This window comes from Herpailurus yagouaroundi, unplaced genomic scaffold, assembly GCF_014898765.1.
Source record: "Herpailurus yagouaroundi ecotype Mexico unplaced genomic scaffold, PumYag 140, whole genome shotgun sequence".
Lineage (NCBI taxonomy): Eukaryota > Metazoa > Chordata > Mammalia > Carnivora > Felidae > Herpailurus > Herpailurus yagouaroundi.
In genome coordinates, this window is record NW_024412395.1 from 28,467,185 (window position 1) to 28,486,452 (window position 19,268).

General features: G+C 37.8%; 1 long non-coding RNA gene across 1 annotated transcript in view; it reads right to left on the reverse strand.

Moving 5' to 3' along the window:
• Window positions 1-19,045, reverse strand: part of LOC121030528 (uncharacterized) — a 90,788-nt gene extending 71,743 nt beyond the window's left edge. The window contains exons 1-2 of the long non-coding RNA XR_005790278.1: window positions 18,958-19,045; window positions 11,125-11,217 (exon numbers count right to left, since the gene is read on the reverse strand). This is a non-coding gene — a long non-coding RNA (uncharacterized LOC121030528). The remainder of the gene's footprint in view (window positions 1-11,124; window positions 11,218-18,957) is intronic.
• Between the last annotated feature and the right edge of the window lie 223 nt (window positions 19,046-19,268).

Consider the following 19,268-nt stretch of genomic DNA (forward strand, 5'->3'; position numbering starts at 1 on the left):
AAGAAACAACGCATATCGGCAGGGTTTTAGTGTGTGTCTAGCAGAGCATGAGAAAATGAGGATGATGCTGGTTTAGCTTTCATTCTATTCATCACTGAAGTTGTGGGAATATTACACAGAGATACTGTAGTTCCTTAAGTCAATGTAACGTGCATGCACTTTACCAGGTTTATAGGTTTACCAAGATTTTGTGGTGACGTTTATACAAACTTTAGAATTAATTCTGAGGTCTAAAGGGAACAAAGTCCTGAAAGTCCTGTTAGATGGGATGGAGAATAAAGGCACACTTAAGTGTTGATGCTGATGCTGGAATGGCAGAGGAGGATTACTGTTGTCTGCTCCTCGTCCCTGAAATGACATCTTTTTTTTTTTCCCCCCTGCTAGGGAAAAACAGACTATCTGGTATTTTGACAAGCAAGAGTTTATAAACACTAGAGAAAACTTGGACCTTTGGCAAAGGAGGGATTATGAGAGGGGGTGGGGACAAAGAGTCTGACCAAGAATATCTAGATGAAAAGAAGCCACTGCTAAGCCACACTGCTGAAGAATCTAATGATAGGAGTTTTAGCTGCAGAGAAGGGTGAGTAGCAGGTTAGGGCCATCTCTTACTTATTTCTGTTATCATGGCATTGAAAATTTTGAATTTCTAATAAAAATCATTTAGGCTAATTTCTAATTAACTTCAGGGCACCTGGGTGGCACAGTCGGTTAAGCGTCCGACTTCAGCCAGGTCACGATCTCGTGGTCCATGAGTTCGAGCCCCGCGTCGGGCTCTGGGCTGATGGCTCAGAGCCTGGAGCCTGTTTCCGATTCTGTGTCTCCCTCTCTCTCTGCCCCTCCCCCGTTCATGCTCTGTCTCTCTCTGTCCCAAAAATAAATAAACGTTGAAAAAAAAATTAATTAACTTGAGACACTGAAGAAGAAAGACTTAACATGAAGGTAGATCTTTGTATCTTGGGAGTAAAAAAGGTTCATAACCACAGGATGGACTTGAATGATTTACGCTACCCACCTGGCTGTAGAATTCCTGTAGCTGGTGCTCATTAAGGGAGGAAGGAAGAGGAAGGCAGGGGTCTGAGAAGGCCCCGTTTGAGCCTCAAGGAGGCTACAAAGGGGCGAAGCTACCTTGGCAACACTTGCAGTATCTTATATTGACAAGTTCTCCTCTAATTTGCTGCATATCCTTCTGTGTCGCCTAGCTACCGTAAAGGATTCATTATTCATTAAATAAGTGATGAATATATACAAAAATTGCAGCCACACGGGCTGCACAAATGCATTTTCATATTATTAACATGGTGCCAACTTGCAACTCTTCGAAGTCTGAGTAAATGTTTTGACAAGAGGAGACAGTAAGGACAAATAAGAAGTAGCAGTCTTGAAGAAATTCAGCCCCACTTCTAGCAGCTTTAAAGTCTTAAGAGTGTTTTCACTGGGGCAGTACCAGATAAATTGCTCTTATATGTGCATGCAAGAGGCTCAAATTCCTTTGAAAGTTTATAATTTCTCATGGGAAAACACAACATAAAAGTTACTTTTACTCATAGAAAAACAAAACCATATTTTCCTGTCAACCTTTGCTGTTGGGAATTTCAAACTTTTTACATTTTTTTCCTGTGATTCTTAGCTGGCCCAGGGGACAGGCGTTTACAACATAATTTACTTTCAACGTGTCTCTGTAAATCATTGTAATACTCTCTATTGCTTGCAGGGGTGGGGTGGGGGGGGCGGATAGCTCCCAACGGGGCTTCTTGTCCCACTTTCCCTAGACTCCGACAGCCCAAATATGAACAGAAACTTTCCCTTTTAATGTCCAGCCTCAAAGACACATACACACACAAAAAATCATACAGTGAGTACAGGTAAAGATAGAACTATGGGCAGATTTCCACGGAAAAGATTACTTTTTAAGATTAATTAGGAGAGGGGAGATTTGCCCTAGGTGACATGGAAATTGTAGAAATGCTCAAGTCATTTCAGAGTAGGTAGGTTGCCCTCAGCCAAATGACTTAAATTTTTTTTTTTTTTTCATAAAATCCTAAGGACCTGTAGCGTGCTTTTGCCAAGCTGTTAATATCAAGGATCATTCAGTTTTACATGAGAATTTGATGACTTAGACACTGGTTGAACCTTCACCTTTTACAACCTTAATGGGAATTTATTAGCTATTTCACAGTGTGTAAATTTGAATCTAGGTCAGATGAGGAAGAAAAATAGGGCATATCCAGGCCTAAAGAGTAACCTGAAAAATAATATATCAGAGCAAAAAAAAAAAAAAAAAAAAGGTAAGGTGCAAAATTAAACAGATGATTAAAAGTATCTTAAGCAAGCAGAGATTTGAAGACAGAACCTAATAAATCAGGACTCTACAAAGACCATTTGAGCCAAATTCACATGACCAGTGAGCCTGATTCCTACACAAATGCTGCAGATGAAGGAGTTAAAATATCATATTAACCTGCTTCTGCTAACTGTCCGTAACAGGAAGTGTAACCCAGGTGGGTTTGATATTCATAAGATTAAAGCGTATGCCTACCATCAAATGGTCACCACATTAAAGCTGTTTTAATGAGGACTTGGAAAGATAATGAATGAACGGCCCTAATTCACCACAGAGAAGACAGCATGACCTCCTGCTGACCTCTTTGCCGCCAGGTATCTTAAACAACATATTAGTTCTGCTTCAAGCCAAAAATGGGACGGTCCGTAAGATAAAAACAAGCCAAATGCTTAAGAGAATGACTTCTGCCGGTGTTAAAGCCAGAAAAAAAATTTCTCCCTGGAGTCCTTATAAAAAGAACACTGTGTAACAGGATGAAAATCACCCTCACTGACACCTTTATCTCAGACAGAGCCCTCCGCTACACGAGGCTGTTTCCTACAGCGCCCCTCAACACTGTCCAGTGACATCATGCCAGAAAAATACCACTAGGTAAAGGCTTGGGTGGAGAACTATTATTGAAGGACAGGACTCTCTGCTGGTTTAGCTTAATCCTGAGTAAATTTTAGAGGATTTCGAGGGACCGCTTATCTCTCAGGTAAGCCTTCATAAATATCAAGCATTTGATAGATTTACAACAGCAGTGTATTAGAGATTGTACTTGCTGGGAACTACTCAGGGCACAGCCAATTTATTGTAATTCCAGTTGTTTTTCCAAGCAGCAAGAGTAGGGAGTAGGTCTTTGGAGGAACAGAGGACCTAGTGACAGCTTTTCCCAACTAAAAGACAACTTGCCTTCTGCTAAGAGATAAACCAAAGGAGTAGCTATGGTTAGAGAAGAGGAGACAGGGAAAGATTCTAGAGCCTCTTGTGGTCACTGAGCACAAGAACTGTCAAATAAGGTAAATACCAGTGAGAATTCACTTTAAGACTTGATCAACACAGATACAGTGAGTAAATACTTTACATTACAATGGTTTCAGATTTTTTCTCTGGAAGAAAACAAACATGTTGGATGGAATTGGAGTCTACATGAGCCTTGCACTGGGCTAGTTTTCCTAAATAAACTTATCAAGAAAGCCTACAGCTGTATTCAATGAATATTGTGGTTCATCTGTATGTGCACAGCCTCAGCTTTTTAAGGAGATCTTTAGTTTAAAATAGTGAAGAAAATTTAAGCAAGAGGGGAAAATCCTCAAAATTATTTTCCAGGCCAGATTTATTTTGGCAGTCACATTCAGGAAACTATGCAGTGTACCAAGTTTTGAGTATTGTATTTGGACACTAATCCATAACTGTAGTCATCAGTTTACTGACAACCATCTGCTTGGACACTACTCCCACATTTTAATAAGTAATGTTAAATTAAAATGGCAACAGACAATTCTGGCAGCAAAAGTGAAAGTGGTAATAGCACCCTTGAACCCATATAAAGAATTAGGAGTCAAACAGCAATACATATATAATTATCCAAACGCATTTAGGTAAAGGGTACTTTTTTCCCCTATCTTTTTCCATTACAACCAAGATTCTTAAAAGAATGATCTGTGTTCATCTTCGCTTCTTTATCTGTCACTTTGCTACCCACAGCAACCTTGCTTTTGCAGTACATTCCATTGAGTTCCAGCTTTCAACTCAAACTAAATTTTCTGTCATTATCTTACTTTACCCGAGCCATTCAATGTCACGGAGGTAATAACACGGCTTAATAAATGTTGAACACCCTCTACACTCTGGCGTTTTCTTAGTCCAGCTACCGCATATATCTCAATGACTCCCCAATAGCCACATTTAGCTTAGACCTCTTAAAGGAAGTATAGTATACATATTATACTTATACTATGTATACTTATAGTATACATAATCAGTGACCTACGATACGTTTTTAAATAAATGTTTCACAGGTATAGTCAAATAAAAATGTTTAAAACCAACATAGTTTTATCTATACCACCCACTTCTATACAATATTCACCAAACCTGCCCTTCTGTTTAGTTCTGTCAGAATCTCAGGGAAAAGAACCACCATCTACCCCATTACTCATGCCAAAATCCTACAGACACAGTTGATTTATCTTTCCTTTTTCAAAAACCAATTAGTCACAACATCCTGCCCATTAGGTTGCAAGTGATTAAGAATACAATATAAATTTGTTTAAAAAATAAAAAGAACAAAAAATCAATGGCTCTTTTACCTGAAAAGTTCAGTCTTAATCAGCTTTATGGTGGAAATTCTTGGGCCTTCTTAGAGGTCTTTCCATCTCTTAGCTTTGCTTTATCTCTGTATTGTTTCCATCGCTGGTAGGCTCACCAAATTAGATGGTTGCTGAGGGCTCTACATTCAGCCCATCCTCTTAACAATTCCAGCTAAAAAAAAACAGTGTCCCTTCCTCAAACTCTTAGATAAAGAAGTCAGAGAACTTAATCTTAGTGTCTCTCTTCAGACTGAATTGGAGAAAGCTCTTATCTCTGATCCAACAGCGTGGGTAGGAAGAAGCAGAGTCTGATTGGCTAGTCTGAATTGAATAATTCACACCTGGAATAAAGGTGAGGTCAGAACCACCACGTAAGTCACAAGACAGAAAAGCACAACAATTAGGGTGCTTTAACAACCAAGGGAAGTGTGTGCTAGCAGAATATTCCAAGAATATGCATTTTCTTTTTTCTGAATGAGAAAAATATAAAAAAATAAAAATAAAGGTGCTAGTGTTAAACTTTAACCTTGATATAATGATCACTATACATTTGTGAAAAGCAGGCATATTTTGGAAATCATCTGAGTTCCCTTAGCAAGCTTCTGTCTGTATTTGTCTCCTGAGCCTGCAGTGATTTTTATGCAGAGCAAGACATATTGGTTTTACTCTTTTAAAATGAATTATGGATTTTAAAAATGGATAATTAATTTATATTTTCCTAACTTAAATAGCAGAATACTAGTTCATGAGAGAGACTGAAGAGTAAAAGGTGCTTTTTAGTTTGAGGAAAAAACTCAGGAATGACTTAAATCATGGCCATTAAGTATATGAAGATTTTTTCATACTAATTTTACTCACCAGCTGTTCCTTGCCACTGCAAACTAAACAAAGAGGAAAGCTTAATTTCCATAAAAAGGATTTAGATTAGGCACAAGGAGTCTGGTGTTTCCATGCAGACCGAATGCACCTGTAGCAAGAGCAGATCCTCAGGTAGCTGCGAAAAGGAGTCATGCTTAGCCTACTGCAGTCACATAATGATGGCTTCATACACCATGCTGTTCTCTGATCCCTTGTGATTAAGGAAGTAGAAAAGCTCTGAGCTGGGTGCTAACATGTAGTCACCAGGGGAAAGAAGTTATGCCTTGCTCTTCTACTTCATTTCTAATAAGCTGTGAAAGATGCTATCTGCCCAGATTGGTTTGTACCAGAATGTTTTCAAAATTCAGGAATTGGAATCACCTGAAAGGCTTGTTAAACCACAAAGGGCTAGGCCCCACTGGCAGATTCTGAGTCAGTCAGTCTAGGATGGGCTTGGGAATCTTCTTTTCTAAAAAGTTCCTAGGGCTTCTGGATGGCTCAGTCAGTTGAGTGTTCAACTCTTGATTTTGGCTCAGGTCATGATCCCAGGGTCATGGGAGGAAGCCCAGTGTCGGGCTTCCACATTGAGCATGGAGTCTGCTTGGGATTCTCTCTCACCTGCATGTGTGCATACTCTCTCTCTCTCTCTCAAAAAAAAAAAAAAAAAATTACATTTAAAAAGTTTCCAGGTGCTTCTGAAGCTGCTTCAGGCATCCCACTTTGAAAACCATTAGCTTCACCATTGCCCATTGTGGCAAAAAAAAATAAAAAGACTTTGGGGATTCTTTTAAAACTAGGTGATTCTGAAATGCAAGTACCCAAGTAGTTCCCTATACTTAATGAATTAATTGTAAGCTTCTATAAGCAGTATTTTTTGAGAATATGTTGTATCAAATTGGAGCCATATAATAGGGTTTTCTCAATTTTTCTTCACATTCTAGGGGATCAGAAATCTTACTTCTAGAGAAATCTAACTTGTGGATTCCCCCAGATTTTTCTATCTCTTAGCTCCACTCTTTCCCTGATGTGTCTCCAGCCAACATACTCCCATCCTCACTTGAAAAACATCAGACTTTCAGAGATAAGGCCTGGGTTTTTATATTTTTACAAGACCTGACACTCAGTGAAAATAAAGTATTCAACTGGCCTAGTGTCTTTCCAGTGGGTCCTTGTGGCTAGGTATAATCTATCCAGCAGCAGTATTCTACATAGATTCCTAAATGCTACATCTCAGGCAACTTAGATGGAAGAGGAGATAGGGTACTTTTGAAAGCTCTAAGTTTTCTGAAAAATGGTTCAGAAAAATGGTTGTGAGGGAGACACTGAAATCAAAATACCATACAGAGAATCTGAATATAATTGTTTCGTGACTTGTGAGCATGGGATAAAAACAGTTTTTCTAAATGGACATTTGACATAAAAGATGATTTTATTCAATATGCACGAAAAACAAAATTATAAATAAATTAGGAAATCACAATGAGAAAAACACTTCTTGAAATGAACTCTCTTTTTCTCTTGAATGAACTGCCTCCTGGGTTATCTTGAGTAGTTCACTCAAGAACTTGTGAACTACTCAAGATAGGTCAGAAGTTCCAAGGCATGTCCATAGTAGAAGTTCCCACTGGGTTTGGGAAAAAAGTGAGAATCCTTCTGCTTTAAGTGGGTAAAATTCTTCCCTTACTCTTTTGTCTGATGCGCAGCGGTCAGTTCTTTGCCAAAGATGCAGAAAGGAGATCTTTGAGTGATTTAACCCAATGTTTGGTTGTCCTCACGTCCCTCAACCTTGGAGGTCCCAGGGCTTCAGTTTATTAATGACACTTTAATGTTAACAGAGAAGTCTCCTGTCAGTTGAGTACCAGTTTAATAAACTAGCAGAAAGTGATGTCCCACCAACCATGTTATGTATAAGGAAATTAAGACTGTGAAAAAACTCTGAGATAATACATGTACAGCACTCACTTTAGGGTCCGGCCCATAGGAAGCTGCTAGTGTACATAAAGCATAGTACCTCTGCAGGAATTTATACAGATTGGACATATAAACTGTCCATGGTGATAAGTTCGGTAACAGAATTAGGCTTGAGAGCAATGGAACAGCGAAGAGAGTTAGCACCTCAGTGCGGAGAGACTACAGAGAGGTTCTCAGAACACAGAACCCTAAGTCCTATGTGGCAGTTCAGCACGCAGACCAATCATCACATTTACTGAATGGATGCACAGGAACACAGACGATTTCACCATGAAATTCAGATAACATGAGACCGCATTCTGATGCGATACAAATATATTTGATCAGAACTCCTTTTTTTCCCCCTTTTTGGTTGAATTATAGTGCGTATTCAGTGGTTCTCAAAGCTGATGATTCATGAAAATAGAGGAGCTGCTAATAATCACAAACACTAGATGCTGCACAAGTTCCGATTCCATTTCACAGATAGAAAAGAAGGTATGGTAGAGTAGCAAAGGGTTCCATGCTTTTAAAAGTCTCCCAGGTGCTTGTGGTTATTGGAAAGGTCTGGAAACCATTGGTTTAATACAGCTGTTTTCCTCACTGACTGAAAACTGGGATCACCTGAGGCGTTTTAAAACTATCCAAACCTAAGCCCTGCCCTAGTCATCCATATTTCATTTTGTGAGTTCTCCAGGTAATCGTAATGTGCAGCCAAAGCTGAGGGCCACTAGTTGAAGCATATGGGTGTACTGCACTTAGCAAAAAATGGTGGGTGGGGAGATGGAGGGAATAAAAAATGTTAGACTTAAGAAGCACTGTTATGGAGGTTTTATTATGAATTATAAGTACTTTGAATCTGCTTTTGTTATTATTGTTTTACTCTCTTCTCAACTCCCAAAGCTTGTAAAGACATAGGGGAAGGTAGATATTAATTCTGATGCTAGTTTCCACCAAACAATTCAGCAGTGCTTGTAGCCTGCAGTGAGAAGAAATGAAGACACATTCTTCAAGTATCCCAGGCTGAAATGAAATACAGTCTCTGTTCTTTGGAAAGAAATAGTACAGCTTACCAAGTCCTTTTACCCAATAAATTACAGTGTGTGGCCAATCCCAATTAATGAATGTTCAATATTCAAAAACATGTTTTGGGGAGAATATCCTAAAATTTCAGAATTCTTTTCTTTTTTCTTTTCTTTCTTCTTCTTCTTCTTCTTCTTCTTCTTCTTCTTCTTCTTCTTCTTCTTCTTCTTTTTTTTTTTTACTTGAGAGAGAGAGAGAGAGAGAGTGCATAAGCAGGGGAGAGGGGCAGAGGGTGAGAGAGAGAATCCAAAGCAGGCTCTACTCTCAGCACAGAGCCTGGCACAGGGCTTGATCCCACGACCATGGGATCATGAGCTGAGCTAAAACCAATAGTCAGATGCTCAACCAACTGAGCCACCCAGCAATCCCCAGAATTCTTTTGTTGAATGTAATATGTCAAATTAATTCAAATTAATTTTAAAAGAAAAGAAAAAGATAGCTAAGGTGATTAATAAATCAAGTAATCATTGCAAACTGAAAACAAGTTTTTGCAAGTTTTGCAAGTTTTGAAACTCAAGGGGACATCATATTTTGAAAGGGATCATAATTCACTTATGGTAGACCTTTCTATTTTAACTACCTATATGCAATCATTAAGGGCAGGCTTTCAAATGAGGTGTGTCCTCAGTGAGTCCTCATTTGGGATGTTCTCATGGAAGATGAATGTTCTAACACTTTCCTTCAGTGTGAGCATTCATGGTTCTATGTCTGTTGTTTAGACCTGTTGTTAGAACCATAGACATAGAAATCCTTGAAGCCGTTGAATAAGAAGAAATTAGATATTGTAGTTAAGATTAAGATAAATTTTGAATTAAGTTTGTGGTTCAAATGCTACCATGAAACAAAAATGTGAAGTTGTTTTCCAAAAGGTATATCTTCTGTAGTTCTGGAGAATTCGATAAATAAACTCATAAGTAGATACTTTTTTAAATTTAAAATTTTAATTTTAATTTTTAATTTAAAAATTTTAATTTTTAATAGAAAAAATTTAAGTTTTAATATTTATGGCATGGGGGGGTGTGGGAATATTTCCAAAGTAAATAATATATTTAAGATTAGTTAATGATAAACATTCTGCCATTCATCTCTCATCGAATTGGTATAATTCTTTTGTCCTATTTTTGGAGAAAATTTGCCAGTGGTTTCTCCATGGCAGCTGACAGAGCTTTAAAGTTAGAGAACCTTTGGCGTGTGTGTGTGTGTGTGTGTGTGTGTGTGTGTGTGTGTGTGTGAATTATCTGTTATTTATTTATGCAAGGTATTTTGTCTTCCCTCTAAGCAGTCTTTTTCTCCTTATCTTACTCTGTTTTGGGTAACCTGAACATCTATGGTGCAATAGCACTATTTTAATCCAGCTAAAATCTGAGGGAGAATGACATTCTTTTTGGCTTTTGTCTGAACTTGATTTTGAGGTTTCTGTTTAATGAAAATACACTTTTTAAGTTTTAAAGCAAGGAAATACTCTTGTGTATATTTTGCATTAAATGCCAAAAATCCTTTATATAGGTCATAGATGAAGCCCGAGTGTAGGCCATTAGTTAATAAGCGATCATATTTATACCGTATATCATTTATTTATAATATATGAATGTTTTATGTTGTGTAAGGATACTATAGCTGCTTCCTGGTTCATCTCTATGATGAAATTTCCTGCATAGTATTGTAGAGTATGGAGTGTGACACAAGTCAAATGAGTGGGAACAGTTATCAATTCACGACTGCTATCCCACCTCAACCCACTTATGATATTATTTCTCTTCATGGAACTCCTCATATCCCATTAAATAATTAAAGAGAAGGGTTGATTTATTTTGCTTTCCTATACCTATAATGACCTTGAAAGAGGAAAGCAAGAAGGGAAACAGAATGTTGATCCTGTTAATAACTACATGCAGTCTTTGACCGTGGTTTGCTCGAGCAAGAAAAGAGAGCTCAATTGTCTTCTTCCTTAGCAGGCCCCTTGGGGTGGGGAGAGCACTCCAGTTTGGACCGAAAAAAAGCATCCCTTTGTTCTCAGCAGGTGCCAGATTGTTTTTGACATATTGCCCATGTATATGTTCACAGGTGCATGTGTGTATGTCACACATAGAGAAGTTTCCTTTATAGAGAAACCAAATACCAGGTAAACCTTGAAAGGAAAATCAGATCATGCTACTCTGTCGGGTATGATCAGTATTCTTTCTTTCAAAGAACACATAAGTGCATACATCCTAACTGTCTCATAGTATTCTATTGAGAATCTTCCCAAGATTCTGTATCATTGACTACTTTATATATTATTTTTATATTATACAACAATCTAAAAATAAATTCACAATATACTGTGAATATTGATAACAAGTTATATTTTGTGTCATACCACTTGGTTCCAACGGTTGTGAAATGCTTGTAAACGTTTTTTTTTCCCCTCTTCAAAAATTTACCACTCTATCATGATTGGGTAAAATGTCATTTTTGCTTTGATTTGGTTTTGTGTAAAATGAGATGTTACCCACTCCGGGCAATCAGGGTCTAAAGTTTTACCTCCTCTCTGAAGCTTTGCTAGATATTGCTTATTCATTCACTTATTCATGTAACAAGTACACGTTAAATACTCACAAGTGAACTCTGTCCTTTCCCAGTAGAAAACCTCTACTGAACTTCTACTCCTGATGTTTATAGTCACTCTTGCTTCTTCTATAAACAAAAGCTCTGGAAAAAGCAAGCAAACAGATAAACGAAAAAACAATAGCTCCAACATTTATACTATTATTGTAGTATTGCTGTCTTTCCCTAACCCACATTAATTTTGTTAAATTGCTTGTTTTTATTTATTTTTCATTTATATATTTTTTGTTGAAGTATAGATGATAGGCAATATTACACTACTTTCAGGTGTATAACATAGTGATTCCACAAGTCTGTATGTAACGCTATACTTACCACAAATGTAGCTACCATGTGTCACCACACAACACTATTACAATACATTGACTATATTCCCTATGCTGTACCTTTTATTCCCATGGATTATTCATTCCATAACTGAAAGTCTATAACTTCCATTCTCCTTCACCTATTTGCCCATCCCCCACCCCTTCCTCTCTATCAACCATCAGCTTGTTCTCGATATTTATAGGTCTCATTCTGCCCTTGATTTGTTTTTGTTTTTCGATTTCACATGTAAGTAAAATCATATGGCATTTGTCGTTCTTTGTCTGTCTTATTTCACTTAGCATAATACCCTCTGGTTCCATCCATGTTGTTGCAAATGGCAAGATTTCATTCTTTTTTATGGCAGAGTAATATTCCATTGCCGGTATATACCACCTCTTCTTTATTCACTTATCTATCAGTGGACACTTGGGTTGCTTTTACGTCGCTTCTTTGGATGTCTACCACAGTGTTAACACACACCTCTCAGATGTTTGTGGAATAGGAGGTCCTTCATAAAGCCTTAGGTCTCTACTATGCTTGTTATTATGATTATTCCTCATTGGAAAGTAGACCCAGAAACTCATAATGATGGAAACCTCCTGCACTCATCTCCTGGGGCTGCTGTAGCAGAGTAGCACAAATGGGAAGGGTGTGGGGGCTTCAACAACAGAAATTTATCATGCCACAGTTCTGAAGCCTGGAAGTCTGAGATCAAGACACTGTCAGGGTTTGTTTCTTTTGAGAGCTGTCAGGAAGAATCTGTCCCATGCCTTTCCCCTAGCTTCTGGTGGCTTATTGGCAATCTCTGACATTTCTTGGCTTAAAGACACATCACCTCTATCTGTGCTGTCATGTTCACATGGCATTCTGTGTGTACATCTGTGTGTGTGTGTGTGTGTGTGTGTGTGCGTGTGTGTGTGTCTATGCCCAAACTTCCCCTTTTTATACAGACATTAGTCACATCAGGTTAGGAGCCCACTCTACTCCAGTATGGTCTAAACAACTAATTACATCTGCAATGATCCTGTTTCCAAATAAGGCTACATTCTGAGGCACTGGGGGTTCAAATTTCAAAATATGAACTTTGAGGGGCACACAATTCAGCCTATCACACCTTCTTATCAACTGCAAATTGTAGAAAATTAGAGGAGGGGCAGATTTACAAAATGACCTCTGTGTGTTTGTTCTTCACCACCTCTTCCCAGTCTTCTTGTAAACCCTACTGTATCTGGTCAAGGCCTACATTTTCTCACAATTTTGAAAAGAAGCAAAAGAATATATACTCCATTAGGAAGGAAGATGACTGGAGATTGTGTTTTGTTCAAGGAGAATGAACGCAGCTTGGGACACATGCTAACATCTCTATAGATGTATTACTTTTGATCTTAAGTGCTTTAATGAAAAAAATTCTGATGGATAGAATTTTTATTGTTTATATCATAAAAGTATACATTCATGGTTACATATATATGCTTGCATAAATGTGGTAGTATTATGCACATGCCACGCTTATTATATTATTATTTTTGCCTGATTTGTATGATCCTAGAAGCCGTATGGTGAGGAGGGGACTTAGGAATGTAGGGTTGCTTTTCTGCCTTAGTAGGTTCATAGCTCTTTGGAGTTACTTATTGAGACACCCAAAATGACTCCAAAGAATTACTACTTGTTGTGTTCAACTTTACATGAAAACTGGATTATTCTGGATTTTGGCATCCCATTAGGTTTTGGGTATTTGTCTTTATTTACTTCCTTGTGGATTCAACACTATAAGCAACAATTCAATAAAAATTTACCTTTATTTCAATTTTATAGATACTTGTATCTCCACTGCCTCCAGTAACAGCTGATCATGTTAGTACCAGGTGATTATGGAAAGATATTCTCCAAAAATGTTAAAATAATTTTACATAACTGTTTTCTAGTTTGAACTTCGTGTATTGTAATTGATTGCTTGTGTGTGAGTGTATGTGTGTGTGTTTGTGTGTGTGTGCACATGAGAGAGAGAGAGAGAGAGAGAGAGAGAGAGAGAGAAGATGAGAGAGAAATTAAGTTCACATGCCATTTACTGAGAATTACTGAAGCCACAAAGAAGGATGCTTCTCTATGGATTTTTTTTGTTTTCTTTTGTACATATCTAAATTCAGTACATTTGGCGATTTTGCATGACTCTGTGTCCACCCAGGAGTAAAAAAATATCTAGCTCTTACAGTGTTTATCCTGTTCATAACATTTGCATTAAAAAGGGGGGCACACTGGACTCACATGAATGGAGTTACAGTATAAGGGATTGTTTCTTGCATTGCAATAAACCGATGGTTGAAATCTGTCTGACTGGAAACATTTCAATGGAAAATGAGGCTGCAAGTTTCTGAAAACAATTCCACCATACACAATGCTTGGCGGGTAACAATGATTGTGTTAGGTGAAGATCTTAGAAAATGTGTGTGTGTGTCTGCAAGCAGTTGGATAGTTCTTTTCCAATTCTTCCAGACAGATTGGCTTCACTACATTTTTACAGTTTGAATGATTTTTTTTTTCAAGATAAGATACCACCAGTCTAATACCTTTTCTGGCAGTGAGCAATTAATGTCTTCTCAATAGTTTTGGAGTCTGTCTTATTGTTGTATCTTATAAATGGTATTAACATGGAATATAAGAACTAAGAGAGAACTAGGGAATACATTTTGTAATATTTCACAAGGTCTTCTGGAAGCTTAAGAAAGCTAAGAAAACACTCTTGTAAAACTTGTCCCCTGACCCAAAACTTCCGATCCCCATCCCAGTAGGTTAAGCCACAGATTCTGAACTAAGCCTGAGGTTTCTCATTTTATTTTCAGCTTTTAAGATTTGCATAGTTAAATCTTTGATACGAACAATGAAAGGATAGAACGCAAGCTTCTTTAAGGAACATGTGCTCTGGGGTTCTTTCTTTGTTTGCTAAATTTATATAGCACCTTTGACCTAAGGTCTAGGACACTTTCTTAGGTCAGCTCCATCCCCACCTTTTTAAAATTGATCACTTGTGATGTAATCTGTGAATCACCCCAGCGACTCCCTCTGAGCTCCCACTGGCATCACGCACTCACTGGCTGCTCATGTCAGAACCACAGAAAACCACAGCATGTCACATCTATGCAACGCCAGCTCTCCGCGGAGAAAGACATCCGTCAATGTCTTATTGCAACCAATGCCCTCTTTGGGAATTTTTGTTGTAAAATGATGGCCAGGAGACTAATAAAAAAAATCTACACAACTACAAAAAGGTGCAATTGGTTATTATTTTTGCCCCTGTTTATTTCCATCGAAAAATGAGTGTCTTAACAGAAAATGTGCGTTGTGTTACTTCTTTAATACTCCTGTTAAAAGCCACACAAATCTTCAAGAAGAGACCCGATCCAGTTGAAAGCAAGTAAGAAGAGACAAATCAGGGGTCTGGGAAAGGAGAGTGATGGCCAAGCCAGAGCAGGTTTACTTCTCAGGGCAAAGCTACTTTTCTGATGAGTAAGCTTTTCTCCCAAGCTCCTCGGTTTCAAAAAAGGAAGGATGATGGAAACTGCCTTGGTTAATTGTCAGCTCACACCTTTCTTTAATGAGTTTCCTAGAAGTTTATGGTTAGGTTACCCTGGTGACTCAGGTAGGGTTTCCGTCAACTCCAGCTGAGGCTGTCAGAATGGGAAAATGGGGGTCCATTTTCTGATTAATGAAAATAATAATTATGTACAGATGAAAGCAAAGAGAGAAAGCAAAGAGCTTCCATGTTACTTTAAACAAAGAAGAGTTAAGGCCTTATCTTAACTATGCATTGGCACCGCAATGCGAAATGGTCATGCAAAATTAATTTTTAATGTGTTCAATTTATATTAAAAATTTCTGCAAGTGTGTGAATTTTTTTTCCAAGGCTGGAGTGCTACTTCATTTACAATATTCCCTGAAGGTGTTTTTTTTTAAAGAGACTCTTAAACTGAAGCCATTTTAAGGGTTTTATGAGACATTATGTGAGCTTTCATATGCAAGTTAGTCGTTAAGTACCAGATATTATATTCTGTAATATGCTTAAGTGATATTAGAGGCTGTATATAGCCTGCAGTAATGGCTATTGCTGCTTTTTTAATTTATCAAGAAAATGTTGCTTAAATAAGGAGCAAATCAATGCTGGGTTGTACAAAATATAAATGTAAGGAAGTAACGGTATTTTTTTATATACTTGCTTCTTCCAGCTTCACTGAAAGGGAAAAATACAACCTACTTTCAGGACGTACACTGACAGAAATTGTCAAAAAATAAAATCAAATAGCATATTTAGAATTAGAAAGCTGCTAAGAATACATAGAATGACACTGAACAACGGAGATCCACTGCGACTCCACTGGTTCATGATGGATATAAAGATGAATTTTATGCCCTTGATAATTGTTTTTTGTATGCTTTCTGGCATTCAGACAAAGTAAAATCTCTTACTTGGATTTAAACCAGTTAAGGCTTTGACTATTCTGCCTACAAAGGGAAATATTTGTCTTAAGCTGGATTCATTGGTCAAGCTTTGAAAAGCATGGATAAAGCCCCCACCTGGTGAGCAAAGTCGACTTAAAAAAAATTAAAGACAGATTCTTGGGCAAGGCTCCTCCCACTCTGTATCCCAACCACCACCACGGCCACCACCTATTTCAGAATGTTGATAATTCTGTGGATGGAGGTTTACACAGTCTTTTAACGTGGTCCTAAATGGAATTTTTTGTTTGTCAAGAAATACGACATGGCCTGTTATTGACAAGCTATCTATTGTATCCAAGGGATTATCATTACGGAAACACAGAAGCTGAGCTTAAAAATAAATCACATCTCACTCAAATGAAATAAAGACTCTCAAAATAGTGAATAACCCTAAGTAAAACAAAGATTCTCTCAACCTGGCAGTATGAAATGTATGTTATACTTACATTTTCATATTAAAAGCAAATGATTCCTTAGTTGAGATTATTCCCTTGAACATCTCTCCCCTTTATGGGCATTCTCAACACACTTATATATATCTTTTGGGCTTCTTAAATAGTATCTTAAATATCATCAATGTGCCGTGGAAATTTCACACTTTAAACAACTCACATTACTCAGAATACCAAAAAAAGAAAAGAAAAGAAAGTTCAATTGAGTTTTTCTTGACACTGTATTTTGTGAGACAAATAACAAAATAACAAGCCAATATACAAAACAGCTTTTGGAGAATATTGTAGGCTCAGTGTATGTTTTGTCCTACCATATCTAAAATATAGGTTAATGATTATTTATTAATTTTTACTTTCATTCCACAAACGTTTACCAAGCCCCAACTGCACTGACATAATGTTCTAAGAGCCCCTAAGCTTCCTTTAAAATCATCAACTAAAAGAGTACATTATATTCTCTATAATTTCAATGATCACTGTATTTTTAGTTTCCTAATTCTTAAAGAATGATAATAAAACTCTTTTATATGAGAGATAACTATCAAATAATCAGCATGTTTGTTTTTATTAGAGCACTCCACAGCCAACACTTAATCTTGAGTTTTCTGCTGCCTTTTCAATCTTGGGATTAATCTCATTTAAATTTACTAACTATTCTTATTATCTTTTTTTTTTTTCTTAATGTCAACATGGGCAGGCAGAGTTTTCTATTTGCAGCCCCCTCAAGCTATAAAACCTTTCCTTGTATTTGCAAGTTCCCTGGTCCCCCTGGGCTCCAGGAAAGCCAAAGCTGCGTATTTGAAAGAAAGACAATCTTCCAGCTCAGCCCTCTGCCTTCCTTGGCCCAGCTGCAGATCTCCTTCGTTCTCCACTTTGCATTATGATTAAATACATTTAAAATCAAAATCATCTTTTCCACTCGCCTTCCCTCTCCCAGCTGCTGATACCCACCCGATCCTTCTTTTGGAGTCAGAATTAATACGAATATTTAAAATCAAAATCATCCTCTGTTTCCTTGCCCTAGCCTAGCAGCTGCACATTTCTGCCCCCGGTACTGTTCTCAGTCTGTGGCTCCCCGAAATGTTTCTCAGAAAAATAATATGAAGTTGGCTTTTCCTGCCAGAAAGCCTAGCTTTCATGGCCCTCATTTTAACCTGTTTTCTTTTATAAGGGTGGTGAACATGATCTTGCCAGAAGTGAAGTGTGTCAAATTGTGGGTGTGGTACGTCAGGGGGTAAGCTTGATTTATATTAATTAATAATAGTATAGCATGGCGTGGGGACTGTCTGTGCCATTCATTCTTACAGAACATATTCAAACACATATGTACGCCCTGTCCGTTTGTGACCAATGCAGGAAAATAAAATGGAATAGAGCTTAGCTCTACCAGATCTTAAAATAAACATGCAGGAGAAATAAGCAAATAAAGTTTTTTGGCAGAGAGTTTATTTATTTAGCAACAGTGATGTAGTTGCTTACACTTTCTACAAATGTTTTATCTCTTTTTCCGTAGCACCTGTCCCTGAGTGAATAGAACCACATCTGTCTCATCTTGGCATAAGAAGTACACATCTACATCTGTGAGTGATGATTCCATTTTTGAAGGAAACAGTGTATACTTTTGCACTCCTGCAGTCTGGTTATATATATATATATATATATATATATATATATATATGGCACAATGGATTTTGTGTCTTGTCAGAAAGCTTCTAAATAGTGAATAGGAATTTTGGAACTGGTACAAAAATATTGAATTTGCAATTTAGGAAAGCTACGAATTTTACCTATATCTGTGTATGCATGTTGTACATGTAAATGCATATGTTATCAGATTAGCACAAAATATCAGATAAAGAATTCACTTAGTAGAAGATAGAATGTAGAAAAGAAAATACTTTAGCAAACACTTCAGTATTTTACAAGCTCATAAGATGGCAATGGTTTGCACATTGCTTCAGAAATATTTTCTGACAGAAAAAGATTAATTTTAGGTAGGGAAGAATTCAGGGTCTTAATTGATACCAATTAGAGTTACTGATTGTGATAATTTAGGGCATTTTGTATTTCGCACACTTCAATTTTAATACAAATAACCAATCTCTATGCAGAATCCTCTAATAATTAATGGAAGGGTTGAGAGGAGGTGGAGGGATTTCGGAAGCCGTATCTTCAGACAGAGCCAAAGCAAAAATTACAGTTCAGAAGATGCACTTTCTCTCCCCCAAACCTACCCTCACTGCTGTGGTCTCTATGTGAAACCACAAATGTGGCTTTCACCCTTTCTCTCTTTCTCTCTCTCTTTTTTTCTCTTTTCCCCAAATCCACTCTGATCTCCCAGTCCTAGTTCATTTAATTCCATGCAATTTGCCATCATTTCTTTTCTGGATTCGGCCGAAGCTTCCAAATTGACCTCTAAGCCTCAAGATTACCTTCTCTCCAACCTCTGCTCTCACTGCGCCCAGAAAGAACATTACAGAACTTTATCTCTGGGAATGAATTTCCCTGCTCATAACGGTCCAATGGCTCGCCATTGCCCTCATGAGAAAGCCCAAACCCAAACTCTCACCTGGTTTAGAAGATTCTGGAATAGTTTTTGCGAGGCGCCGGCAGCCTCGCCTTTATCCACTTCTCTCTGCCTTTCCCCACCCACCACTACTACCTCGAGCCATTGCTGAATTATTTTCACTTGCGAAAACCCTTCCCGTGTTTTTCTCTCTTCCTCCTCCTCCCCACCTTTGAGCTTTTTCTTACATGTTACTCCTTGAATCTGCAACACTGTCTCCTTCTACCCCTTCCCTGCCAGCCCCCCACATTACTTTTCTGAGCAAAATCACAAGGGGATGGGCGGAGCTCTGTAACACTTGGGAAGTCCGCGCG